This window comes from Phyllobates terribilis, unplaced genomic scaffold (genome assembly GCF_046119375.1).
Source record: "Phyllobates terribilis strain yellow unplaced genomic scaffold, ASM4611937v1 Scaffold_7__3_contigs__length_470593459, whole genome shotgun sequence".
Taxonomy (NCBI): Eukaryota; Metazoa; Chordata; class Amphibia; order Anura; family Dendrobatidae; genus Phyllobates; species Phyllobates terribilis.
Genome location: NW_027362767.1, coordinates 358,279,366 through 358,307,213, shown reverse-complemented (window position 1 = coordinate 358,307,213; position 27,848 = coordinate 358,279,366). Strand labels below are relative to the sequence as shown.

At 44.3% G+C, this 27,848-nt stretch overlaps 1 long non-coding RNA gene across 1 annotated transcript in view; it reads right to left on the bottom strand.

The window, feature by feature from the left end:
- The window catches only part of LOC141153220 (uncharacterized), an 11,012-nt gene extending 1,820 nt beyond the window's left edge, over positions 1-9,192 (bottom strand). Inside the window, exons 1-3 of the long non-coding RNA XR_012247268.1 lie at positions 9,093-9,192; positions 5,989-6,030; positions 1-225 (exon numbers count right to left, since the gene is read on the bottom strand). The exon at positions 1-225 is cut by the window's left edge and continues 1,820 nt beyond it. This is a non-coding gene — a long non-coding RNA (uncharacterized lncRNA). The remainder of the gene's footprint in view (positions 226-5,988; positions 6,031-9,092) is intronic.
- Between the last annotated feature and the right edge of the window lie 18,656 nt (positions 9,193-27,848).

The following is a 27,848-nucleotide window of genomic DNA, read 5'->3' as shown; positions in this document are numbered from 1 at the left end:
TATTCTTCCGACCATGATGTCCTTCTCCAGTGATTGATCTCTTTGTATGATGTGTCGAAAGTAGGCAAGTTGTAGCTCGGTGATCTTTGCTTCGAGTGACGTGTAAATCTTGATTTGTTCCGATTAGACACTTGATTTCCCTGGTTGTAATCCTTTGTATTTGGTCACCCAGGACAGTGATCATTCCCATGTTTTCTCCACATAGAGCAACAACTGATCTCATCACTGAGTTGAGAAGCAAAAAGTACATATGGCTATTTGTGATCACAATGCCAATTTCTGCTGCGCCAAATAAATATTCACAGATTTCAATAAAACTATCCGTACAATGGTCTGAAACAGCCTCTTCGATACTTGCTCAGTTTTTTTTTAACCCATAAGACAACACTGACATTGCCCATTAATCACATTATAAACTTTTTTTTTATTCTTCACAAATTCCTTGTTTTATTTTGGGAAAAATAAAAAGAAAAAAAAACCTGTAAAACTCCGTAAATTAACCAGATCAAAGCTATAAGAGAACAAAGAACTACTAAAGGAGCATGAAACACCTATCGACTGCAAACAGAGCATTAAAAACAATCTTTAACATGTGTTAGCACAAAAAGAGTAAATGGTCTATAAAAATAAAGAGAGGCTTCATTATTACAATACAAGCATTATGTGCCGTACTTTAACATTAAATGGAACCTGTCACCAGATTTAACACCATTAACCTGCAGCTATGCAGTTAATCTGCAGGTTAACAGCGTTACGCTGCCCGGCGCCTGCATGTAGCCAAATGCAGCGGGGAGAAAATGAACTTTATTCTCCCCGCCAGCATTCGGTTTCAGTCATGGGGACGGCACCAGTTCAGTCACCGCGAACACAGAGCGGCGGCTGTAACTGCGCCTCTGGCCCTGACTGACAGCTAACCCAAATGCAGAGGGAGCGATTACAGCCGCTGCTCTCTATTCTCAGAGCGATGACTGAACCAGCACTGCCCCCACGCCTTCATGACTGAAACCGAATGCTGGCAGGGAGAATAAAGAAAATTTTCTCCCCGCTGCATTCGGCTACGAGCAGGCGCCGGGCAGCATATTAACACTATTAACCTGCAGATTAGCGCCATATTTGCAGGTTAATAGCGTTATTTCTGGTGACAGGTTCCCTTTAATTCCAAGATAGCAGAAGTCAGATTTCTGATCCCTCTATTCCACTGAAACATGTAAACTACCAGTTTTTGCTCATATTTTATTACCACCATTTCCCTGAATATTCTATTTTTTTCTCCGCTACACAGTTCTAGAGATATGGACTTTTTTATTAAACTAAATGTTTAGCCCTGATAACTTAAAAAACCTATACTCACCTCCCGTGCCTGCTCCGTTCCAGCGCTGTTGGCACTCACGGTCCCGGGGCTGTGATGCGGTGGAATGACATGTGATGCCCGGCACCCAATCAACACTGGCATCACTGTCTCCACCTTCATACGAACTGAACATGAAGAGGAAGTCAGGGCTGCAGTTGAAAAAAAGAGCACTTTTTTGTTGTTGCAAAGAGTGAATTTGTGAATACACCCTTAAAGGGGAACTTGACAGATTTATGCAGCCTGCACTACAAGCAACATAAATGAGAAACTGGCTGTGTTAATATAGCCTTGTATGTTTCATTATGAAACCTAGCAGCGTTTCAGGGAAAACATACTTTAAAAATTGAAGACTATGCGGAAGGGATGACTAGACTGAGGCAGGTCCCCAGCAGCTTCTCTCTGCCCCACTCCCCTAGACTGACAGGTCTCTCCTTATACACATAGAGAGACCTGTCAGCATAGGGGAGCGAGCGACCAGTCTTGGACTAGTCATGCGAAACACAGTCCCCAGACAAATTTTTTAAGTATATTTTTTTTAATCTGAGATTGATGTTCTGTTCTCTTCATGACCAAAATGACTACTGTAGAGGTATGTGGAGCGCTGTGCTTTTTCTAAACCGTGCCTTTACTGCAGGGCTGTGGAGTCGGAGCCCATTTTGGTGGAGTCGGAATCGGTATAAAATGGACCGACTCCGAAAATATATAATAAATTGGGTTACAGTAGTTCAATGCAGTTTGTGGGGAATATTTTTTCATAATAATTTGGAAAAGTTATAAAATGTCCTATAAATGTCTGTCCTATTCCTGATCTAAGGGTCTAGACTTTTAGCTGAGATGAATCTGTGCTACAGTAAATTTATCACGTAAACATGAGCCATGTATGAGGGAGTCGGTGTCATGGAAATTGAGGAGTCGGAAGTTTGGCTTACCGACTCCACAGCCCTGCTTTCCTGCCCCTAGGCGCACAAGGCTCCATTATTAGGGATTGTGTGAATCTATTAGCATGACCCAGTCAAGCAGCCAAGTTTGTTTCTTGTGGCCCCTTCCCCTGGAGCCCAGTGAACCGCCTCCTACCTGCCAGCACCCGCTACTCTCCTTTTTACTAGCTGGCCTGGTGTGATGGCACATATGCGTCACATTGCAACGATAACATTGTGCCAGGTTGGCTTAAGATGATGCTGCCACGTAAAAGGTGGTTCGCAGGCCATCCGATTTCCACAGATTACAGACATGGTTGCTGGAGCAGATCCTGCAAATCGATACCCATCGTCATTGGTGCTGGTCCATCCCAAATAGAAACACAGAGGAGCCTTGATTCAGACCTAACAGAGGGCTCCCCATGCCCTGCAGAGACAATTTTGGGCATAGAAGGAACAAGGTATCGATCTTAGAAATGGAAGAAGTGGCAGCAGAGTTGATGCCATTAGGTTTAGTGAGTATACATTAGAAATTGGTGGGAAAATGCTGTAAAGGGCTGAACAGTTCCCAGCTCCAAAGGGGTTTGTACAGTTTAGGCATATGGATGTCGCATGGAGTTGAATTAAATGGTAGATCATAATTAAGTGCTTCCATTATTAAAGGGATCTTCTCACCTCAAAGATGAACATTAAATCTGTCACTGATACAACATGAAGTTGATTTGCAAATACCATAATTTCTCTATTATGACTTATTCTGGAGTTATAACTGTCAGGTCCCTTTCTTTATCTATTTACAGTCCCCCACCTTGGTTACGGCTATCTCTGCAGTACTGCAGTTGTGGCTGTTCGTGCATATGCTGCTGTCTTGTTTCGGCAGACTTTGGCAGTGTTTTAGGGAGGTCACATATACAGAGCTTGTGAAGTAGCTCCTGGCCAGGCCACCTCTCCAATCCTCCATAAAACTAATGGGTCATATTTGCTGTGTGATAGGTGTTTGTAAGTAATACTATTACCCAGCAGCACCAGGAGTGCGCACATAAGCCGGGCAGGGATGTGCATCACAACGCCTCTTCCATAGAGGAAAGGCACAGCCGTGGAGAAGAGCGTAAACTAGGAGTATACAGAAGGGTGTAAAAGAATAAACGAAGAACAACTTTTACAGGAATGGAATAGGTTTTATTTGTAATAATCATGACTTTGTACAAAAACTAAAGGGGAGATGAGAATATCCCTAATAGGAACCTGTCAGCTATCCTAAAGTAAATATTTCTGAGTATCTTTCCTTAGAACTCTACATTGTGTAGCTCCTCTGTCATTTCTCCAGGAAAATTATACATCCATTGACAACAGGCACTTCTCAGTAGGATGTCTCTACACTGTAAGGGCTCGTGCAGATGACCGTATTTTCGGTCCAAGTGCGATCTGAGAAAACATCGGATTGCACTCGGACCAATGTTTGGCTATGTGCGCACGATGCAGAAATGCTCCGGATTTTTCCTGAGCATTTCTGCATGTCCCTGGCAGAAAAAACGCATGCGGATTGTACATGCGGATTGTACATGCGTTTTTCCTGCCTGGGACAAGCGTAATTGAAGCGTTTTGCACATGCGATTTCGCATGCGGGTTGTCAAGCGCTTTCCAAGAGATTTTAGCATTATTTGGAAAGTGCTTGACAACTTGGTCACACTATATAAATCCATGCAACCGGCATGGATTTTATATAGTGTGACCAAGTTAGTTAAAAAAAAGAATAAAAATGGTAAAAAAAAACAAAACAAAAAAAAAAAACATTATACTCACCTTTTGATGGACCCCAGTCTCCTTATCTGATGCGTCCGGTCTTCCCGGTGTCTCGCGGTTGTGTCATTTAGTCATGTGACGGGTCACGCGACCACCGACGTCAGTGGTCGCGTGACCCGTCACATGACTAAATTACGTCATGGCAGGTCCTTTTAGACCATCGCGAGCTGCCGGGAAGCCAGGATGCATCGCTATGGAGACCGGGGGCCATCAGAAGATAACTATAATGTATATTTTTTATTTTAATTCTTTTTTTACAGGTACCATGGTACCTGGGTCTGGATGAGAGTCTCCTCTTCTCCAGACCCAGGTACCATCCGCACATTGAATCGCTTAATATCCGCATGTGCACATGTAGTCATGCGGATATTAAGCGATTCAATGCAAGTCAATGGCGGCTAAAACGCAGCACTTCCGCAAAATAATTGGTAGTGCTGCGGATTTTTCCGCAATGATAATCCGCAGCGGAAATTTCTGCAGCATGTGCACAGCACATGCGGATCATCATTGGGGAACATGGCAGACCTTCTACCAAGCGTTTAAGCGTTTCTGCAGCGGAATTGCCGCCGCGAAAACACTTAAAAAACACATATTGGGCACACAGCCTTATTCTATGGGGCCGTGCACATGTCTGATTTGGATCCAAAATCGCAGCATGCCCAATTTGCATCCAATATTTGGATTGCCCTCAGCCATGCAAATCAATGAGTCCGTGGAAAAAAATTGGAACGCACTCGGATGACATTGGACTGACAGAATGGAGAAGATGGAGACATTTTTTTCCCCATTTACTCCTCATCCGAGAAAATCGGATCACACTACTGATCAAACTCATGTGATTAGCATAGTCGGACCGATTTTCTCGGATGAGAGATAATACAGTTGCGTGACCCCGGCCTAACACTGTGCAATCACTGTCAGTGCTGATCGGTCTCAGACTGTGCATGTACACACCTTATTGGCAAGGGTAATAATGACACCCAGTTGTCAATTTATTTATGCACTTCCAAGAGGAATAACAGAGAAACAGCAGAAGATTTTTTTATACAAGCATTTTCTAAGTGGAAATATTTTTAAATTCAGTTTTCAATGCAGTATTTTTTCCCACTCATTGGAGTCAATGGGAAAAATGTATGATGTAAATTAGCATCAAACCTATGACGGCGAGGTTACAAAAAGCACAGCATCAACAGAAAACTGCATTTTTTAACCACACTGTGTAATGCCAGCAAAAAAAAATGTGAATACTCCCGTCTGAAAAAATTTAGCTCATGTTTGCTATAAAAAAAAAAATTATACTTTTCACCTATATTAATCAATCTCTCATCTCTAATATAGTCCCTTGGCCAGATTTAGCCATCTGCACTGCAGCTGCATTTCCTGCCTCCTTCCCTCAATGTGAACCAAGCATCGAACCTTATTAGAGATCTATGTGATCCTCTGTTCTGGCTGTACAGGCATGTGACTGCTGCAGCCAGTGATTGGCTGCAGTGGTCACATGCATGTCAACACCTCAACGTGAAGCGAGGAGACCGGCTGGGGACTTGAACAATGCTAGGGTTGGAGTGGCAAGGGATTAGTAGGACGCACACAATTTTTTTTTCCATTTTAAACCATTAAAATAAATCAATAGTATAGAACCTGGTTAAGTTATGTGCGTTTGTGCTTACACCTACTAAATAGATCAATATTTGCAAAATTATCAAATATGGCTCATCGCCTCCAGTCAATATGCAAAGGATTTATTATTATTTTTTAATACTTACAATTCAGCTTAGGCGACCTAATTCCTGTCCCATTACATCTTGGGACAATGTACTTGTTAGGCTTGTATCTCTGTTATTTACATGCGATGGGTTTGTGTAAGAGTTACGCAGCATCTCAAACAGAACAGTGTGGAGTAATGAACAGACTTACTGTAATCAGGACGTCACACTGACATCAGCTCCACTTCGAGCTCTGAAACAATATTTGTAAAGTGTGGTTAGTCTGAGGCTGTAACAATATTCAGCATACACAATTACTTCTCACAATTTCAACTGAGTCAATAATATAAAAAGAGACATTTAGACGATCAAGGACATTTTTTTTTCCATATTTTGTAATTAAATATTTTATTACATCAAACACCAACCACAAAACCCTTTATTCTCAATTGTCACAGGCCAAGAATTGTTTCTATGTCTAGTAAGTGATACTGACGTTGTGTCATATTTTATTTCTGTTCACTCCATGGGTTAATATCAGCCCTTGTGTGCCTCCTTCCTACATTAAATGAATATTGGTCTTTATACAGTAATGATGAACCGCCATGTTACCCACAAAACACTAATCTCACTGGAGAGTAGTCTGCATCTTTTTACCTTTTTGAGCTACCTACATTTTTGCATGGATAGTTCAGCTCCTATTCTTCTTCATCGTTTGTGGAATACTTTACATAGAAAAGCAAAACTCTAAATGATACTTTAATACAAAAGTAAATTTAAAAACTTTAATACGCTATTATAAAGCACTGTACAATGAGTTAAAATATAGCTAGAGACTGTCCCGCTTGTAATTGCAAGACATGTCATTCCTCAGACGCAATGGAGGTGTTTTCTTGTCTTGCTGAGGGACAGTGCAGGACGAAGGTAACAGAACTAATTGGTTTCATCTGTGCACAGCAGAGAAGCTGTAATATCCGCGCTGGTGTAAGACTTGTCTGGGCTGACCCTTCACTTTAAAAGTAAACAGGGATCGTGTACGCTGCGGTAGAGACTCCTGCCTTCTAGTCCTGTCCTGCACTGGGCACAAAGAATCAGCAGGTCCTAACCGTATCCTATGGATTATAGACCCAAAAACTGCGGCCTGCATTTGTAGTTTGCTCCCTAGTGTGACCAGCTTATTACACGTCTAGCAGAATGGTTACATAGAACCTGAATACATACAGCCAGGTGCAACATAGTCACTTGGCCTAAAGCAAAACAAAATGATTTATCTACAGATAGACATGCTGTCAGTCACACCGAGCAAAAGAAAAAAAAAAAAAAAAAATATATATATATATATATATATATATATATACATATATACACACACACACACACACACATTTACAGATAGATGAGAATAATGACGAATACTGTCATTGACACCCAGTAAAAAAAAAATAAGAAAAAATTATATATATATATATATATACACACACACACACACACGTTTAATTTGTTTTTTTCTTCTTGGGGAGGTAGAAAGGGAGGCTTAGTGTGAAATTATTTATATACACACACATACATATTTGCGTATATACATACATATTTGTGTGTGTGTATATATATATATATATATATATATATATACACACACAAAATTTGTGTGTATATGTATATTTGTGTATGTATATACGTATATTATACACACATTTTATATAATATATACAGGCACAAATATATAAAATGGCATAATGCTGTCATTCACACCAAGCAAGAAAAAAAATTCAGTATATGTAATTTTTTTTGTCCTTGCTTGGTGTGAATGTCAGCATTATACACTCTAATAGATTAGATATTATATGCTTTCTTCCACTTCATGGCCCTGGTGTCATCCACAGCAAGCAAAATAAATAACTAAATAATGCAATTTTGCAGTGTAAAGATATTTTACTGATCCTGAAAAAAATAAAAATACAAAAAAAAACAGTTACCATGCAATATAAATACTCATTTAGAAACATCAGTAACAATGTATACAAATATCCAGTTAAGTACACTACTTATAAAGAAGTGTGGCCAGCAGTGGATAACAACCTTACACACACACGTCATCAGATGCACACCATGTCCATGTGTATGTGTATGATTTTTCGACCCCTCTACAACAAAAAAAAATAAATAAAAGGCATGAAGCCAGAATTCAAAATGTGAAACTTCATATAGATCATTCAGATACAAACCACACACACACGTCGTCAGATGCACACCATGTGTACTTATTTTTTTTGACCCCTCTACAAAAAAAAACAAACCTATAACTGCATAAAGACAGAATTCAAAATGTGAAACTTCATATAAATAATTTATTGCGCCATTTGCTGTGACTTTATTTTACAGAGATCAGGAAACACTTTGTTACATTGTCACTTGTCCACTAACCAAGATTTAAAAAACAAACAAAACCCGTCCTTAAATCAGGTATTTAGCAATATGAGGATATAATATAGATCCTCTGCCCCACTGTCACCCCTGAGATATCAGATATCATAGTTTGTTTGTCACACAGTAATAATATGACAGAGGCAGAAATGAAGGAGTCCTGGAGCCTTTGTCTGACCCTCCATCGCAGGCAGCGCCCTCCAGACCCCCACCCTACACATGCAGGGGGGGGAGCGCAGAAGCCCCCTATAATGCTTCCCTAATACAAAGCCCCCCACCCCAGCCCCCACAGGACCAGTCCTCCCAGTGATCGCCCCCCATCATGTATTGATCCCCTCCTCCCTTCTTGCCCCCACCAGATGACTCTTCTTAACCTCTGTAGAAAACAACAGCCGGAGGACAGAGCAGATCTCCGCACTGGGGCGAAACACAACAGGAAATCACAAAAAAAAACTTTCAATAAAAAACAAAACAAAAAAAAAGAAACATGTTTTTTTTTCAAAAAGTTAAAAATAGAAATAAAGAAATAAATAATAAAATAACATATAATAGAAAAAAAAACCCTGCAGAAATGACAAGTGCCGTAAAGTGAGGTAAAAGTGGGCGCCGCGCCCGACACCGCTCCGCCCGTCAGCGGGTGTGACGCCCGTATCCCGCACTGCGCGGCCGGCGGGGCTGCTCTCCGGGTAACGGTCGCTCCCTCTCCCCGCTCAGTGCCGGGCGGAGCCGGGGGAGGCCGCCACTACACTCCGGACACCACGGGAATTTTTCCTGATTTTTTTCCCGATTTTTCGGAGCGTAGAAGGCGGCTGCCGAGGAAGGGAAACTACACGAGAAGACGCGAGCCGCTCCGGCGAGTTATTCCCTGGGAAAAAAAAAATCCCTCCTTACCTCAGTCCAATCGAAAATGGCGCCGAAACCTAAAAAACTTCTTAAATTTCATTGTAGGGTTTTCGCGAGGGATTGTGGGTAGAGAGCGCTGAGGAGGAAAAAATACAGAAAGAAAGACTGAGAGACGAACAGCGGAGGGCGGCGCCGGGGGCGGAGCTACGGCGCGGGGTGCGGTCAAAAAGGGGCGGGAAGGAGGGGAATAGGCGCGTGGTGCCATAGCGACCTCATCCAGTAGGCGTGTTTCGGCGGAGTGGGCGGGGTCCGGGTGGTGACGCAGGCGCGCTAGGAGTTGGTGCCCGCACACAGGCAGCCGCGGCGCTCATAGGCGTTGTTTTGCTTCTTGTTATTACTACAGCAGAGCCATAACAAAGCAGCGGGGCCAGTCAGAACTAACAGGAACGGAGCGCACCGCACAGAACTGCACTGCAGGCAGCACATCAGCCCCGCGGTGCAGGACATGCCAGAACTAATGGGCACCCCAATGGGAGCACGCCGAGTGTCGTGTACCCCAGAATTAGCCGTGGGGGCGAAAAGCTCGACCTGTACCCAATGGTTCTGGCATATGCGGGCCCGGGGGCGACACTTTTCACTTATAACAAAAAAAAAAAAACAGCTAAAACTTTTAGTAAACTGTAAAAGGGAAATACTGATTTATGTAGATGAAAATAAACCTTTTATTTATTTTTTTACATTGTGGAAAAAATGATGGTGATTTGACATTTTATATATATTCTGTTGAAATATTTTTCTTTAATTTTTTTATTGGTTCCCATAGTGGCTGTAAACCTGCAATCAAGTTGCTCACCACAACTTATTTGTTAATAAAAGTGGCCAAAAACTTTTATAATTAAGTCCAACTTGACGCAGCTGGAAGGATACACTCCCTTTTGCCAATGACAACGATAAAGATAGCTACAGCTTCCACTCGTCCATTGAAGAAGTGTTGAAGGGGTTGTGTAGCACCCTGAGGATTCGGCTGCTACAGGGGTATTACACCTCAAGCCAGAGGTGTGGTATTCCACTCCCGGGTAAGGATGGAGTGTGGAACTGAGCTCAGAAAGCTGCATGCACTACACACATCCCATTTCCGAGGAACAGACCAACGGTACTCCCACTTAGAAATGTGCAGGTACGACAGAGTCTGTTCCTGGCTGGAGTGGGAGGGGGGTGGTACATCCCAGTAGTGTAGGGGCAGATAGGGGGAGCAGCCTGGGTAAAGATAGGAGCTCATTGGGTGCTGGTCACCTGAGCTCACACATAGAGGGAGTATATAAGGTGGGCACCATCTAAGATCAGGGTCAGTCTGTGAGAAGTCAGTGAGACATCAGTCTTTTGCAGAGCAGTGGAGGAAAGCAGAGGAGCAGAGCAGCCCCAAGGCCAGAGAGAGAGAGGAGAAAGAAAGACCCAGAGGGGGAGAAAGAAGGAACTCTGAGAGCCCAAATACAATCACAGGGTGAAGAGTTGGCAACAGGGTACCGGATCCCAAACTGGTGGGGGCTACAGCATACCTCAGCCAGAGACCGGAGGCCGTGGGCAGCATCTGCCACGGCCACCCACCATATCCACCCGGAAGGCAGACCACGCATAGGGTCAGGGAACCCAGAGGCAAGGGTTCGCCAACAAGAGGCCCGAGGGAGCCAGACATAGGTGGATCCCTGGTGGGGAAGGCCAGAGACGAGGACAGGACAGAACGGGAGCTCAGAACCACGCTCCAGAACTACTTGGGGGTTGGCCGAGTCCAGGACCTGGTGGACGCAGCACGGCTCGGGTGGTCACTCAAGGCCGGAGTGACCGGAACATCTGCAGTAAGTAAAGAACCCTGAACTGCACAACCCGACTCTGACTCTCATTACCATCTTCCCTGCACTTCCACAACCACCATCCTCTGCACCTGACCCCCTGAGGCTATACCCCTCCCGTTGGGGGTTATACTACCTAAGCTGCACAAACACCATCAGCCTCAGCGGACCCTGCTGCAGCGGAGGCCGAAGTGACCGCAATTCAACAGGTGGCGTAGTCGACATAAAGAACTTTAGTAACATCAGTAAGGACTGCCACACACTGAGCTTGACGCCCTGGGCACGGACCGGGTCACAGCCACTCGGAGACTACAACCCCCATCTGATCCGGCTCCGGGTATTCCCCTAAAGAATATGGCCCAGGGGGCGCGTCAACTTTGGCGTAGTCGGCAGGATAACGTGCCCGCAACACCCGGGTACTGCGTGCCTGAAGAAAAGAACAAGTTTACCTCAAAAAGAAGTCTCCTGCCGGTTCCGGAGGGTCCCCGCCATCGGACTCCATCACAGGTCGATTCCCGCCGGTTGTCCGCCATTAACAGCTTTTTCCCGCCATCTGCAGAGTTTCCCGCCACTGGGAGACGATTCCCGCCATTTCCAAAGGTTTCCCGCCTTGGAAGAGCGGACGCCATTATGGGCGTGCCAGAGGGTGGCAAGAGGCCGCCTCCCATCGTGAGCCAGGACCGAAAATGGCGCCAAAAGTGGAAACCGCCCCCACCAACAGAGACTGTGATGCTAGAGGTGTCTGTCAGCGTGAAAGAACTGCCCCTGGAGCTGACAATCACCAAGTGGCCCCGGGACCGCCCTCGAAGTGGGAGGACTGAGAACAAGAGAACAAAGATGGGTGTCGCCTGCGGCAGTCTAGAGAGAGCGCACCCGGAGACAAGACGTCTGGAGGGAGAGCCAGGCAGCACCGACCCAGTGGTCAGGAGTCTGATGCGGGCCGCCACTCCAGGCAGCACCGACCCAGTGGTCAGGAGCCTGTTGCCGGTCGCCACTCCAGAAGGCCTGCTGGAGACAACGGGAGGAGAGCAGAGCAGCACCGACCCGTTGGTCAGGAGCCTGCTAGAAGCAACGACCCCACTAGGCTTAGTGGAGGTCTTGGCACAGCTCCCCCGAGATCGGGAGTGTGCACAGACTGCGCTGGAGGGCCTCGCACGGAGGATGGCCCGGGTGCAACGAGAGACGTTGGCGGAGTGGAGCCGAGAGATGGCCCAGCAGACCGAGACTCGTCAGCGGAGCACGCCACCCGAGACGAGGAGACAGACCGCCTCTGAGGATGGCGCAGGAGGACTGAAGGCCGGAGACGGCGCCGAGAAGGGAGCCGAACGAATGGAGGCAGGTAAAGGGGACGTCACTACCCCGAGCCGGGAAACCGCGTGCCTGCCCCAGCTCCCCGTCGCAGAGCCCGAAGTACCCCCTGCCGTGCCCGTCGCTGCAACGTCACCGCCGCAGACTAGGCCTCAAACGGAAGCCGCGACCCCTGTGACGTCACACGCCTCGACCTCGAGCGCGACGAAACAGGAAATACCACCGGCCTGGTCGCAAGGCCTAGTACCCCCGGGCGCCGCAATACCAACAGCGCCCCCTACCTACGCGGAGCCCCCGGTCTGGTCGCAGGGCCAAGTAACACAGGGCGCCGCCGTTCTTACGGTGCCCTTTACTTTCAAGGTGCCCCAGGCCTGGTCGCAAGGCCTGGTTAACCCGGGCGCCGCTACCACCACGGCGCCCATAACACCTAAAGTACCGCACCTGGGTGAGGACTTGTTCGCCCAGCATACGTGCCCGGATGGGCAGCCCTTCGTATGGCCCCAGGAATACATCCAGCTGGAGCTGCAAAAAGCAAGGGCCATGTGCGAACCCCTGATCCCGGCTCCAAAGCCCATAAAGAGGATCTCGCCCCCGCTAGAAGAGACCCAGTTTGAGTGGGATCCCACCGGAGAAGACCTTATGGGGTTCACTCAGGAGACTCGGGCAGCCGCAGCGGAGCGTGCAGAGTGCTGCCGCCAGCAGCTCGAGGTCTTTGAGAGGGAGAGGAGAGAGAGGCGGGTCCGGGAACAACAAGCCCAAATAAGGAGCGCGGAGCAGAAGAGCCGGACCAGGAGAGACCCCCGTGCAGCGCATGGTCCCCGTACCATCGGGACTGTGATAAAGTTCAATCTGCAGCATGGGTGGGGTTTCATCAGGGATCACCGCACCCCAGGCGACGTCTTCGTGACCAGGAGAGACGTTGAGTCCCACCTACCGGAGGGACACAGAGGTCGTGACTTGTATTTAGGAGACGAGGTCACCTTCACCCGGCACAAGTGTGCCAAAGGACCCTACGCCCTCCATGTGCATCGCCTGACGGAGGAGGAGCTGCGGTGTGAGGAGGAGCAAGAGGACCCGGACGGGTCTGAACCAGAACCTGGAACCAATCACAAAGAAAGAGCAGGAGGACGCCGTCGTTGAGTACGGTAGTATAGAGACTGTATATAGTTGCCCGTCGGGGCACAGTGAACCGTTGCTGCCAATATAGTCCCCGTTGGGACCAGAGAACTGAACTGTTAACCCGTGTGTCCCTATTCCCACTGACCGAGGACTGAGAACGGTCATTCCTTCCCTAATACCTGGCCGAGGACTGAGAGCGGCCATATTCCCTTGTATATAGTTGCGCTTCCTAAAGCGCCCCCTACTGGTTTTATGGGAAACCGTGTTTCTTCAAGAGACAGTCGCACTTTACCCGGTCACAAGTTGCACCGTGACCGGAGGTACCAGAAGACAAGAATGTTAATATGAAAAGTTTTATGATGCTGCTAATATATGTTGTTTTATATGTTTTATTATGTTGTTTATGCAAAAATTGTATGTTTTGATGTTTTTATATCTTACAGCCCGAGGACGTGCTGTGATTTACCAGGGGGGAATGTAGCACCCTGAGGATTCGGCTGCTACAGGGGTATTACACCTCAAGCCAGAGGTGTGGTATTCCACTCCCAGGTAAGGATGGAGTGTGGAACTGAGCTCAGAAAGCTGCATGCACTACACACATCCCATTTCCGAGGAACAGACCAACGGTACTCCCACTTAGAAATGTGCAGGTACGACAGAGTCTGTTCCTGGCTGGAGTGGGAGGGGGGTGGTACATCCCAGTAGTGTAGGGGCAGATAGGGGGAGCAGCCTGGGTAAAGATAGGAGCTCATTGGGTGCTGGTCACCTGAGCTCACACATAGAGGGAGTATATAAGGTGGGCACCATCTAAGATCAGGGTCAGTCTGTGAGAAGTCAGTGAGACATCAGTCTTTTGCAGAGCAGTGGAGGAAAGCAGAGGAGCAGAGCAGCCCCAAGGCCAGAGAGAGAGAGGAGAAAGAAAGACCCAGAGGGGGAGAAAGAAGGAACTCTGAGAGCCCAAATACAATCACAGGGTGAAGAGTTGGCAACAGGGTACCGGATCCCAAACTGGTGGGGGCTACAGCATACCTCAGCCAGAGACCGGAGGCCGTGGGCAGCATCTGCCACGGCCACCCACCATATCCACCCGGAAGGCAGACCACGCATAGGGTCAGGGAACCCAGAGGCAAGGGTTCGCCAACAAGAGGCCCGAGGGAGCCGGACATAGGTGGATCCCTGGTGGGGAAGGCCAGAGACGAGGACAGGACAGAACGGGAGCTCAGAACCACGCTCCAGAACTACTTGGGGGTTGGCCGAGTCCAGGACCTGGTGGACGCAGCACGGCTCGGGTGGTCACTCAAGGCCGGAGTGACCGGAACATCTGCAGTAAGTAAAGAACCCTGAACTGCACAACCCGACTCTGACTCTCATTACCATCTTCCCTGCACTTCCACAACCACCATCCTCTGCACCTGACCCCCTGAGGCTATACCCCTCCCGTTGGGGGTTATACTACCTAAGCTGCACAAACACCATCAGCCTCAGCGGACCCTGCTGCAGCGGCGGCCGAAGTGACCGCAATTCAACGGGTGGCGTAGTCGACATAAAGAACTTTAGTAACATCAGTAAGGACTGCCACACACTGAGCTTGACGCCCTGGGCACGGACCGGGTCACAGCCACTCGGAGACTACAACCCCCATCTGATCCGGCTCCGGGTATTCCCCTAAAGAATATAGCCCAGGGGGCGCGTCAGTTGTCCGGCCCAAATCGGTCACACTGTGTGACTGCATACTTATGATGCACACGCACTGTGCATGGGGGGATTCGCCTGCTTCTGAGCCGGGACCAGAGGGTAAGTATGAGTTATACATACTCCCGGGCAGTTGGCGCGGCCTCGCTCAATGCAAGTATATGGGAGCAAGGCTGCGCTCACTGGCTAGGGGTATGTATAACTCATACTTACCCTCCGGTCCCGGCTCAGAAACCGGCAAATCCCCGCAGCACACAGTGCATGTACTAGGGGGGTTCATAAGATTCTAGTCACATCTAGAACATGCACGCCAGAAAAGCTCCAGATATTTTAGTTCTACTAAGGCCTGTGACATGTTGTAGGGTACATCATCCATATGGACCGACTAATTACAAAAAATGTATACCTCTCTATTTTAAATATACCTTTAGTCTGACCGCAGAAGTGGCATTTGACCTGTCATGATGCAGCGGACCCTCTCAATTCCAGAAGTGCTAAAAAAAGTAATCTGGCAGCAGATTTTTGCTATTTAATCTGAGAACAATATGATGTAGGGACAGAGAGCCAGATTCCAGGGATGTGTCACTTGCTCAGTAGCTTGTTGTAGTTTCAATACAATGAGTGTTTTATTAGCAGGAGATTATCACTGCAGGAATAGGTGTCCTGTCCCAGGTAGTCCAGATTATCTGTGTAACCCCTCCTCCATCACTGATTGGCAGCTTGCTGACAATGCACAATGTACACGGGAAGCTGCCCATCAGTTTTGGGGGCGGGGTTATACAGAGCTCAGCACTCATAGCACTGCTACATCCATAGCAGAGAAAACAGGGATTTCATCAAACTTGTACCGAGAAGCTCAGTAAGTGAATCTAAGTGAATCAAGCTCTCTGCCCCTACATTATGCTGCTCTCAGATTACATCGAAAAAAACATGGAGACAGATGCTCTTTAAATGCACTTCCCCCATATGATATGCATACATTCTATCATCAGCTATTACATGTAGTGGCCGATCTCAGGCTTATGTTGGGCTGGTATATCTACAGTATTTAGTGGTTTAGTAGATGTTGTTGCATACAATAGTATCAAGTAAGAAATGTATACTGTGAGTTTTTTTTTTATATTGTTTTCAAATAGAAAACGAGAAGTAAAAAAACAAACTTCTTAAAATTGTTCTTTTTTTATGCTGTTTTTGTGTATGTGGCGTTTTTTGCTTAATTGTTCAATTTTGGAATGTTTTTCCACGCAGAAGCACCTCAAGAATTTACATGTTGCTTCCTTTTCCAAATGGAAAAAACAGAGAAAAAAGACGGCACCATATACACTGCAGGTGTGTTTTCTAATTAAAAGATTATTCTAATCTTCATAAATAGATATTCTCAGATGCTTATTGTAAATTCAAGCAATTTTGCAATTTACTGCTTATTAAAATTTTCAGCCTTTCTTGAGCTATTAACACTTTTCTTTTGTCCTCAATCCTGCAAACTTCACCTTCAATGGGACTTGGATTATACTATTTAAATCTTCCAATTTCCGCCATTTAAATATTGGTAGGTTGTATTACTGGTGCCCACAAAAGCAATTACTGGTAACTTTGTATCAGCAGATATTGAAAGCAGAGTTGGGTTACTTTCCCCATGGATTACGGTAGATACTTCCCCTGGGGTTTGCTGGGGGCAACTATAAGGCTGTGTGCCCACGATGCGGATTTAGGGTATGTGCACACGATGCAGAAATGAAGCAGAAAATTTCTGCATCATTTCTGCATCTCCCTGGCAGAAAAAACGCATGCAGATTGTGCATGCGTTTTTCCTGCGGAATACATGCGGATTCACATGCGTTTCCGCATGTGGATTGACAAGCGCTTTCCAGGCGATTTTAGCATCACTTGGAAAGTGCTTGACAACTAGGTCACACTATATAAATCCATGCAAACGGCATGGATTTATATAGTGTGACCCGAGAGAGTGGTTAAAAATAAAAAATAAATGTATACTTTACCCTCTGATGGCCCGCGCTGTCCTGCTCAATCCGTTCTCCTTCGCCAGCAACTTTGAATTGAAAGACCTGCCGACGTCAGCGTCACGTGACCCGTCACATGACTCTGACGTCAGCGCAGGTCCTTCAACTCACTGCAAAGTGCCGGGAACCAAGCAGGAGCGGTGCGCGGGCTGACAGAAGGTAAGTATACATTTATTTTTTATTTTATTCTTTTTTTACAGCTTTTTTAATGGTACCTGGGTGTGGATGAGACTCTCCTCTCCTCCACACCCGGGTACCATCCGCACATTAGAACGCGCCAACAGCGCAAGTACAAATGCTGTCTTGTGGAATTGGCGCGTTCTAATGCAAGTCAATGGCGGCGAAAACGCAGCGTTTACGCAAAATTAATTGACATGCTGCGGATTTTTGAGCGCAGCGTTTACGCTGCAGAAAAATCTGCATCATGGGCACAGCACATGCGGATTTCAATTGGGGAACATTGCTGCCCTTCTACCATGCGTTTTTAATGCGTTTCCGCAACTGCAAAAACGCCGCGGAAACGCATTAAAAACGCATCGTATGAACTCAGCTTTAATGCGTTTCCGCGGTGCCATTTCCGCCGCGAAAACGCATTAAAACGCTTGTTAAATCGTCTGCCATGTTTCCCAATGATAATCCGCATGTGCTGTGCACATGCTGTGGAAATTTCCGCTGCAGATTATCATTGCGGAAAAATCCGCAGCACAACCATTAATTTTTCGGAATCGCGGCAAAATCATCGCCATTGACTTGCATTGGACCGCATAACATCCGCATGACTACACGTACACATGCAGATATTATGCGATTCAATGTGCGGATGGTACCCGGGTTTGGAGAAGAGGAGACTCTCCTCCAGACCCGGGTACCATAGTACCTGTAGTTAAAAAATAATTTAATTAAAAAAAACATATACTTACTTTCTGATGGCCCCCTGTCTGCTCCCGTCGGTGCTGCTGGCTCTTCGGCTGCTTGCGGTGGTGTAAAAGGACCTTCCATGGCGTCATTTAGTCATGTGACAGGTCACGCGACCGCTGACGTCGGCAGTTGCGTGACCTGTCACATGACTAAATGACGTCATGGAAGGTCCTTTAACCACCGCGAGCCACCAAGGACACCGGACGCACCAGAGAAGGAGACTGGGGGCCATCGGAAGGTGAGTATAATGTTTTTTTTATTTTTCAACATTTTTATTCTTTTTTTTACTAGGCTGATACTATTCCATAATGCAATTCCACCAGGGAGGCATCTGATTGGCTCAAAATTTATTCTGCAGCTGGACAACAACCCCAAAATACAGCCATTGTCATTAAGAACTATCTCCATTGTAAAGAAGAACAAGGAGTCCTGGAAGTGATGATATGGCCGCACAGATTCCTGATCTCAACATCATCCAGTCTGTCTGGGATTACATAAGGAGACGGAAGGATTTGCACAAGCGACATCCACAGAAGATCTGTGGTTAACTCTCCATGATGTTTGGAACAACCAAACCCTGCCAGGTTGCTTCAAAACTGTGTGTAAGTGAGGAATTAATGCTGCTTTAAAGACAAAGGGCATTCACCAAATATTGATTTGATTTAGATTTAGCTTTTGATCATTAACTTTCCATTTTGTTTGATAATAAAAAATAAAATTGTATTTTTGAAAGCATTCCTTCTTTGCAGCTTTTTATCCACACCTGCCTAAAACTTTTGCACAGTGCTGTTTGTTTAATAGTAAAGGTCCTAAGATACTTCAAGGCAATCAGTCATGTGATTCATACTGCCCAAATCACCAGCGACATGAATCTGGGGCCGTCTATTTTTCTACCAATCCTTATGTCTCACTAAGGTCACCACAGTTTAGGGGCCCACTCTCCTGCAGTGAGTCAGTCTACTTTGCTCTTCAACATGAGCAAATGTCGCACAGATGGATTACTGCGTGGGACACTATGGATTCTTTCAACTTTGGACAGGGGAGAGATATTGTTTTTTTTATTTTATTCTTAATTTTACATGCTATGTAGACAGCGGGGCTGAATGCAACTCTCAACATTGTCCCCTGCTAGTGCTGATCTCAGCACGAGCAGGGAACAATGATGAGAGTTGCCTCCAGCACCCGGCGTCTGGGAACAGTGCAAACTGTACGGCTGTTTCCCAGGTGCCGGTACGTGTGATACTGATGACACACGGATGTCACCTGTGTGTCATCACTGTGCATGTGTGTGGGATGTTTTGCGGCCCCTGCAGCGTACAAAAACCGGACATGTCAGCGTGTTTTGCCCACGGACACACGGTCTGTGGAAATACACTAACGTGAGCACACCCATTCATTTGAATGGGTCTACCTGTGTCAGTGTCTCCAGTACGTGTGAAAACTGTCACCATACGTACTGGAGACACTGACCTTTGAAGGAGGCCTAATGCAAATTGTCTCTTCAGGAGAGGAAGAGGACTAGAACTCTAGTGCCACATATAGGAAATAGCAATCCTAGAATTCAGTATCAACTCTCTAACAAGCCTTGTCACATGACTTAAGATAAAAGCCAAAAGCAGAATCTCAATTTGCAGACACTGTGTTTTGGGGTACTGCCCCTCATCAGTGCAAAGTGTGAGATCTGGTTTGCCTGGGTGAGAGGCGTCTGACCGGGATCCAAGGGGTAATGTTTCTCCTTGCGGAGAGTGACATGTTTAGCATGTCAAGGTGAGGAGACTTTTAAGCCATTGCGGCTTAAAAGTCTCCTCAGCTTGAGATGCTTAACATTTCACTCCTCTGGGAAATATACAAATTGTCTCTTCAGAGAGGAAGAGGACTAAAACTCTAGTGCCACCTATAGAAAGTAGCAATCCTAAAAGTCAATATCAACTCTCTAACGAGGGTACTGCCCTTCGTCAGAGCAAAGTGTGAGATCTGGTTTGGCTGGGTGACGAGGGGCAGTACCCTGAAGCACAGTGTCTGCAAATTGAGATTCTGGTTCTGGCTTTTATTCTAAGTCTTGTGACAAGGCTCGTTAGAGAGTCGATATTGACTTTTAGGATGCTACTTCCTATAGGTGGCACTAGAGTTCTAGTCCTCTTCCTCTCTGAAGAGGCAATGTGCATACTTCCCAGAGGAGCATTGCAGCTTAAAAGTCTCCTCACCTTGACATGCTTAACATGTCACTCTCCACAAGGAGAAACGTTACCCCTTGGAAGAAGGCCTAAAACATGGGACCCAAATGAGGTGACAGAGATGAGGCTTTGCTGGCTTTTCTATGCCTGGCTCTTCATGGTAGATAGGTTTTACCCTATGTGTTGAAAGTTGAGCTTGTTTAGCTTAGAAAAATTACACCTCAAAGACCTCATTTATATGTATAAATACATATGTGGTCAATACGAAGGACTGGTACATGATTTATTCCTTCCAAGGATCTTACAAAGGACCAGGGGGCACTCATTACGGGTGGAAGAAAGGCGATTCTGGCAGCTAAATAGGAAAGGGTTCTTTACAGTCAGAGCAGTGGAATGCCGACCACAAGAAGTAGTAATGGCTGACACTATAATAGCGTTTAATAAAGGGCCGGATACTTTTCTCATAACAAATGGCATTGTGGATTATAAATAATCTAGCGATAGAGAATGTATAATTGGTGGAGAAAGTTTGACTTGATGGACCTGAATCTTTTTTCAACCTACAGTATATTTATGCACAGCAGCATGAATCACACGACATGTTCCCTTTTAAGTGGATTTACAACCATATTTTACAATACAAGCTTCATAAATTATTAGCTAGATCTGATGAGGCTGGTGTACTCTCTTTGAATATTTATATTAGGATTACTGCAGAAATGCAAGGGCTGAATATACTGACATGCCTCCATTGCACTTCTAAGCTCATTTGCATGTGGATTCAAAGATCGATTTCTCAACACTTGATACATCAGGTTTGTTACTCACCTGTCCTGGGTTTTTGGTGTTCTGTAGATATATGTATCATTTTATAATCCAAAGTTTTAACAAAATGTATCTGCAATTGCAACTGATTTGTAAAAAATGTGTTATTTATAAAAATCAGTGAGAAAAATAGAAATGAAAATAGCAAAGAAACAGCTATCTGCTACAGGCGTCTTCTTATTTTTCTATTTGAATCTTTTTATTATAAATAGATTAATAATTGCCATTGTGGAGTTTGTCCTTTGAAGTCCTCATATTCTGTAGAATGTTTTCTGTGACAATAATGTGTGTTAACGTGATAATTACAATAGAACAGTGTAGACTAAGAAAATAAAGCAACACCACAAGTTTTATAGGGAAGTCAATAATCATTTTTGTTAAGGCTTTTTGTCACTTCCTGAACTTTGTTTCAGAATTGCTTCTATAACAAAACAATATGCTACATGGTTTCATTGTTTTTGTTTTTTTTCATCTAATTTATATTTTGATTTCGGATTCTTATTTTTCTCTTTTTAGTAGTTTTTTGAGATATTTACAGACATTACTAATGATATTCATTCTAACATATGATAACTTTTTTTTCTTGATATCCTTCCTATATGTTGTGTTCTGTTATATATTCTGTAAGATATTCAAGTAAATATAGATGAAAAAATGGAAACAACATTTTCAAAACATCTTAATTTATTCAGTAGTGAGTATAAGCGTCAAGTGCTCGCACTTACACACCTTGGCTGCTATCTATGAGGTTATTAATGGTTTTCTGACGAATGTTTTGCCATGCTAAATGCACTTGGACAAATCATCAAAGTCCACTGCTGGCAGCTCCCTTTGCAATTGCCGACCAATTATGTCACAGATGTGTTCAATGGGAGTCTAGAGACGCTGCAGGCCCCGGTAGCACATTTTTGCAATTTAGGTTCACAGAAGCACAAGCAACATGTGGTTTGGAGAAATTGCCAAACCACTGGTTCCATCCCCAAAACAATGTAATACCAAATGTTTATTGCTTCATGAGTAAAGACTTTAAAATACAACTCCAGCATTTTTTTTATTTCAACACTGGAGTAGTTTAAATATTTTAAGGTCCCTGACCTTAGTAATATACTTACCAGCCGCTGTCTTCTGCTCTTTCCAATCCCACTCCACCATCTTGTAACTGCAACTTCTGACTGATCGAAAGTCAGAGGTAACGGTCACAAACTCTCAATGTAACTCTATGAGAACCTTGTTCTGGCTCTCGCAGACTTACATTGATTAATTACCTGCGGCTCACCCAACAAACATTTTAATGATCCAGCAGGTAACAACCTACAGAAGACAACTGTAGCGGCACTCATAGCAGAAGAATATGACCGCTGGTAAGTACAGTACAGACCAAAAGTTTGGACACACCTTCTCATTTAAAGATTTTTCTGTATTTTCATGACTATGAAAATTGTACATTCACACTGAAGGCATCAAAACTATGAATTAACACATGTGGAATTATATACTTAACAAAAAAGTGTGAAACAACTGAAAATATGTCTTATATTCTAGGTTCTTCAAAGTAGCCACCTTTTGCTTTGATGACTGCTTTGCACACTCTTGGCATTCTCTTGATGAGCTTCAAGAGGTAGTCACCGGAAATGGTTTTCACTTCACAGGTGTGCCCTGTCAGGTTTAATAAGTGGGCTTTCTTGCCTTATAAATGGGGTTGGGACCATCAGTTGTGTTGTGCAGAAGTCTGGTGGATACACAGCTGATAGTCCTACTGAATAGACTGTTAGAATTTGTATTATGGCAAGAAAAAAGCAGCCAAGTAAAGAAAAACGAGTGGCCATCATTACTTTAAGAAATGAAGGTCAGTCAGTGCGAAAAATTGTGAAAACTTTGAAAGTGTCCCCAAGTGCAGTTGCAAAAACCATCAAGCGCTACAAAGAAACTGGCTCACATGAGGGCCGCCCCAGGAAAGGAAGACCAAGAGTCACCTCTGCTTCTGAGGATAAGTTTATCTGAGTCACCAGCCTCAGAAATCGCAGGTTAACAGCAGCTCAGATTAGAGACCAGGTCAATGCCACACAGAGTTCTAGCAGCAGACACATCTCTACAACAACTGTTAAGAGGAGACTTTGTGCAGCAGGCCTTCATGGTAAAATAGCTGCTAGGAAACCACTGCTAAGAACAGGCAACAAGCAGAAGAGACTAAAGAACACAAGGAATGGACATTAGACCAGTGGAAATCTGTGCTTTGGTCTGATGAGTCCAAATTTGAGATCTTTGGTTCCAACCACCGTGTCTTTGTGCGATGCAGAAAAGGTGAACGGATGGACTCTACATGTCTGGTTCCCACCGTGAAGCATGGAGGAGGAGGTGTGATGGTGTGGGGGTGCTTTGCTGGTGACACTGTTGGGGATTTATTCAAAATTGAAGGCATACTGAACTAGCATGGCTACCACAGCATCTTGCAGCGGCATGCTATTCCATCCGGTTTGCGTTTAGTTAGACCATCATTTATTTTTTAACAGGACAATGACCCCAAATACACCTCCAGGCTGTGTAAGGGCTATTTGACCAAGAGGAAGAGTGATGGGGTGCTACGCCAGATGACCTGGCCTCCACAGTCACCAGACCTGAACCCAATCGAGATGGTTTGAGGTGAGCTGGACTGCAGAGTGAAGGCAAAAGGGCCAACAAGTGCTAAGCATCTCTGGGAACCCCTTCAAGATTGTTGGAAGACCATTTCCGGTGACTACCTCTTGAAGCTCATCAAGAGAATGCCAAGAGTGTGCAAAGCACTCATCAAAGCAAAAGGTGGCTACTTTGAAGAACCTAGAATATAAGACATATTTTCAGTTATTTCACACTTTTTTGTTAAGTATATAATTCCACATGTGTTAATTCATAGTTTTGATGCGTTCAGTGTGAATGTACAATTTTCATAGTCATGAAAATACAGAAAAATCTTTAAATGAGAAGGTGTGTCCAAACTTTTGGTCTGTACTGTATATTATGTTTGTTAAGAAAGTTCCAGCACTTATAGCACATGCAGAATGCTGATGAAGGGCATCCGCCAACTAAAAATTAGCGGATAGAAAATTACATAACATATAGTTTGGGATGATTTCTGGACTTATTAGACCGGTGTAAACATCAAGGTATAACATAGAGGGCTTTTTAATAAATATCTAATAAAAGTTAAGTTTGACATTGATGTTCCTTCTTTACTGTGGATACATTCAATAAATTGCTGTACACATTGTAGCAGTGCCAGGTAGAGTTGAGTTAAATCCTAGCTCTGCAGGCTTTGATTAATGCACCTTGCTAGCTCTGCATATAAACAAGTGATGTGTTCATCTAAGTCAGTCTGCTGGGGAGGCTGAGCAGACTGGATGTGTCTTGAAGTTGAAGAGAGAAACAAGTCAGAATCTGTTTGAGAAGAGTCTGCATAGGAAGTGTTCACCAAACAGCAAGTATCAGTGGTTGCTGTGCACGATAGCAGTTTTGTTTGACCGAGGTGGGGCTAGCTCAGCGGTGCTGAAGTAGTCATACTGTTTAGTTAGCGCCTGGACCAGGCTAGGGATTTATGTTTATGATTTTTTTGTTTTGGTGCTGTGCAACTTGTGGAAAGCAATAAAAACTGCACATGTTTGGACCAAAACTGCATTTCCTGTGTTAACGCTACCTAAGGACTAATGCCCACCAGAGCGAGTGAAACCCTGCAATATATACTGTTAATTATATCTGGGAGTTTCACTATCAACATGAATTAGAAATACGTGCACTGTTCAACTCATTTTCAAAGAAATTATATTAGAACCATCTTGGGACTTGCTGTAAGTGGCATTGCCTTGATGTGGTTAGCCTGTTTTACAGTCTTATACTCAGACTATGTAATTTAAAAATAAAGTCTTAAATTAGTGCTTACTTTTTATGTTGTTAGTCACATAAAACTAGGGAAATTAGTAACAGGCTAATAATTTTAGTGGGTAAATTTAATAAAAATAGTTCAATGGAAAGCAAGAGTATTTGGTAATGTTCTTGTTCTTATAGAATTTCTTCTAATTAATTTAATAACTCCTATTTTTGGACAGATTGAGCTTTAAACTACTAATTAATGCGTAGCTGAGCTTAGAATACAGAGCAACCTCACAAGGATAATAATAAATGCAGTCAACTCACTTATTCAACAAGCTTTTCACATTTAAAGGCGTTGTCTATTGCAATTTAGAAAACCCATTTTCATATGGGCTGTAAGGGAATAGTGATGTGATAGGTTATATGGCGGGTCCATCTGTTCAGGGTCCTCATCTCTTTGCCAGTGTGGGGAGCAATTACAAAGAGTTTCTTGAACTGGAGGACCTTTCCTATCTTCCATTATATGGACAATCCATTGATTTTCATCAGGCAGCACGGTGGATCAGTGGTTAAGATTGTTGCTTTGCAGCATTGGGGTCCTGGGTTCAAATCCCACCAAGGACAACACCTGCAAGAAGTTTCTATGTTCTCCCCGTGTTTGTGTGGGTTTTCTCCAGGTTCTCCGCTTTCCTCCCACACTCCAAAGACATACTGATAGGGAACCTAGATTGTGAGCCCCAATGGGGATGGTGATGATGTATGTAAAGCGCTGTGGAATATGATGGTGCTATATAAACAAAGCTTAATAATTGATGTGAATAGAAAATATGTAGAGTTGAGAAAAAAAGATTTTCAAGACCCTGGTCCAGCAGCTACAGCGGTAGTACAAAGCAGCATACTGTGAACCTCCTACTTCCCACGGCATCCCTCACGCTTCTTCTAATTGGAAGACTCCACAATGTCATTGTGGTGCGGCACATGTATGACATTGGCCATGTGTGCTAATCTGAAGAGATGCTGCAGATAGTAGAAGGTTCACAGTGCTCCGGTTCAGCATCAATAGACTACTAACGTGTCCTAAAAATCTTTTTGTTCAACTCTAGGACGGTGTGATTTTATGTAATCCTGTGGTGGAGCTGTGTGGAAATTGAACACAAGCTAACCAGCTTTCCTACAGATTATAGCTGATCGGTGGAGGCCAGGTAGAGTGACGCTGTGGGCCAAGGTTAGTGTCAATATGTGAAAACTAGAGAAAGGAGGAGCTAAATCCGTGCTGCCAAATGTATAAGATGCAGTAGGAGACCGTAGAGATGTAAATGCAGTTTTATCAACGCGTTTCGAAACACACCTGCTTCTTCCTCAGGACAAATCACAATAATCGCAGGTGTGCTTTGAAACGCGTTGATAAAACTGCATTTACATCTCTACGGTCTCTTACTGCATCTTATACCTTTGGCAGCACAGATTTACCTCCTCCTTTCTCTAGTTTTCACATGGTATACCTCTTTGTGAATCGGCAGCAGCCATGTTTTTTCAAGCTAACACAGGGGTTGTGACTTTCACAACTTTTGCAGGTGAGCAATTTCTCTGCCTCTGTTTCTCATTTTAACCCAGATAAGACCCTATTGCGTTCATTATCTTTCCAGTTTTTATTACAATCAAGGTTAGTGTTAAGGGACTCTTCTAAGGCCTCATTTAGACAACAGCTATTTATCTTGTATGCAAAAAATGGTCTGAGTTTCATCAGTGGTTTTGATTAGAATTTCATCCTAGTTTGGTCAGTGTCAGTTTTTATCATCACAATCTGGTCAAAGTTTTAATAAAAACAACTGATGGAGGTTTCTCAAGCTTCTCATATCGAACAGTCCATGAAAATCAGACAGCACAAGGATGGCTTCTGAGTGCTGTCTGATTTTACCCATAGACTTATATTGGTGAGCTCAATCCAATACTCAGATCAATATCGGACAAGTCTTCATGCTTTTGTGCTGACCACTCGTTCCGTACAAATACAGACATGTAAACGGCTTCATAGACTATAATGGATATGACTTCCACCCGTGAAACACACATATAGAACTCGTACAAAAAAAATTGATCAACACTTGACTATCTGGTTCCCCATGTGCAGTGACAATGCAAGCAACATGGAGAAACATATTAAAAATGTGTTTTTTTCCCCAAAAATCCCACTTTAGGTTGGAAGTTTTTATAGTCTAAACAGGTTTTAAAACGTAGTTACAGTAACTTCCAGACGAAATCCATAGCACTCTTCGATTGTTGTGTACGGCAGATTTGGTCTGGAAGTTAACTACATAGGAAGTCTGTGTGTAACCTGCACAGCTCCGCCAGAGAACATGGACTGCACACCTGGGGATCGTTCTTCACTACATTGTATATTAACGTGTCATATGGTTGGAGGAGAACAATGCACTTGAGTATAGGCCATGTTCACACGTTGCATAAATGCTGAGTTTTTTCTGCTACTTTCTATCCGCATGTGTTCTGCAGGTATCTACATCATAATATACAGTAACAATCCTCTTTGATAATTGCATTTTTGCTGCGTTTTCCCCTTCATTTGATGCATTTTTTGTGCAGATTTGAAACAGCGTTTTTTAATGCTTTTTTTTTTAGTTCTGCACTTAAAATGCATCTGCAGTTCTTTTTACACATGCGCTTTTTACATGCAGTTTCCTTTTTCAGGCTCCCCCTATAATCCTTCAGAGAAAATATAAACAGTATAGTAAGATCTTTCGAGGCACAGAAAGATCTTGAAGATCTTTCAAGGCACACTGAGCATGCGTCTTCATGAAATAACAATCCACGTTGCTTGGAAAGTTAAACTCAGCAGATTTTCTGCACAGAAAAAAAAAACTGCAGTATTTACGCTACGTGGGAATATGGCCTATCTCTTTTTTAAGGCAGATCTTTAAAACTTATCTTGTTTGTAGCATCACAGTAGTTTTGTGCATCAGTAAAGTGTGAATTGTGAATTGTAGATACCAGACAGTGTCATTGACTTTCAGTCAGCTATATATTGGGCTTTGTCTACCTGAA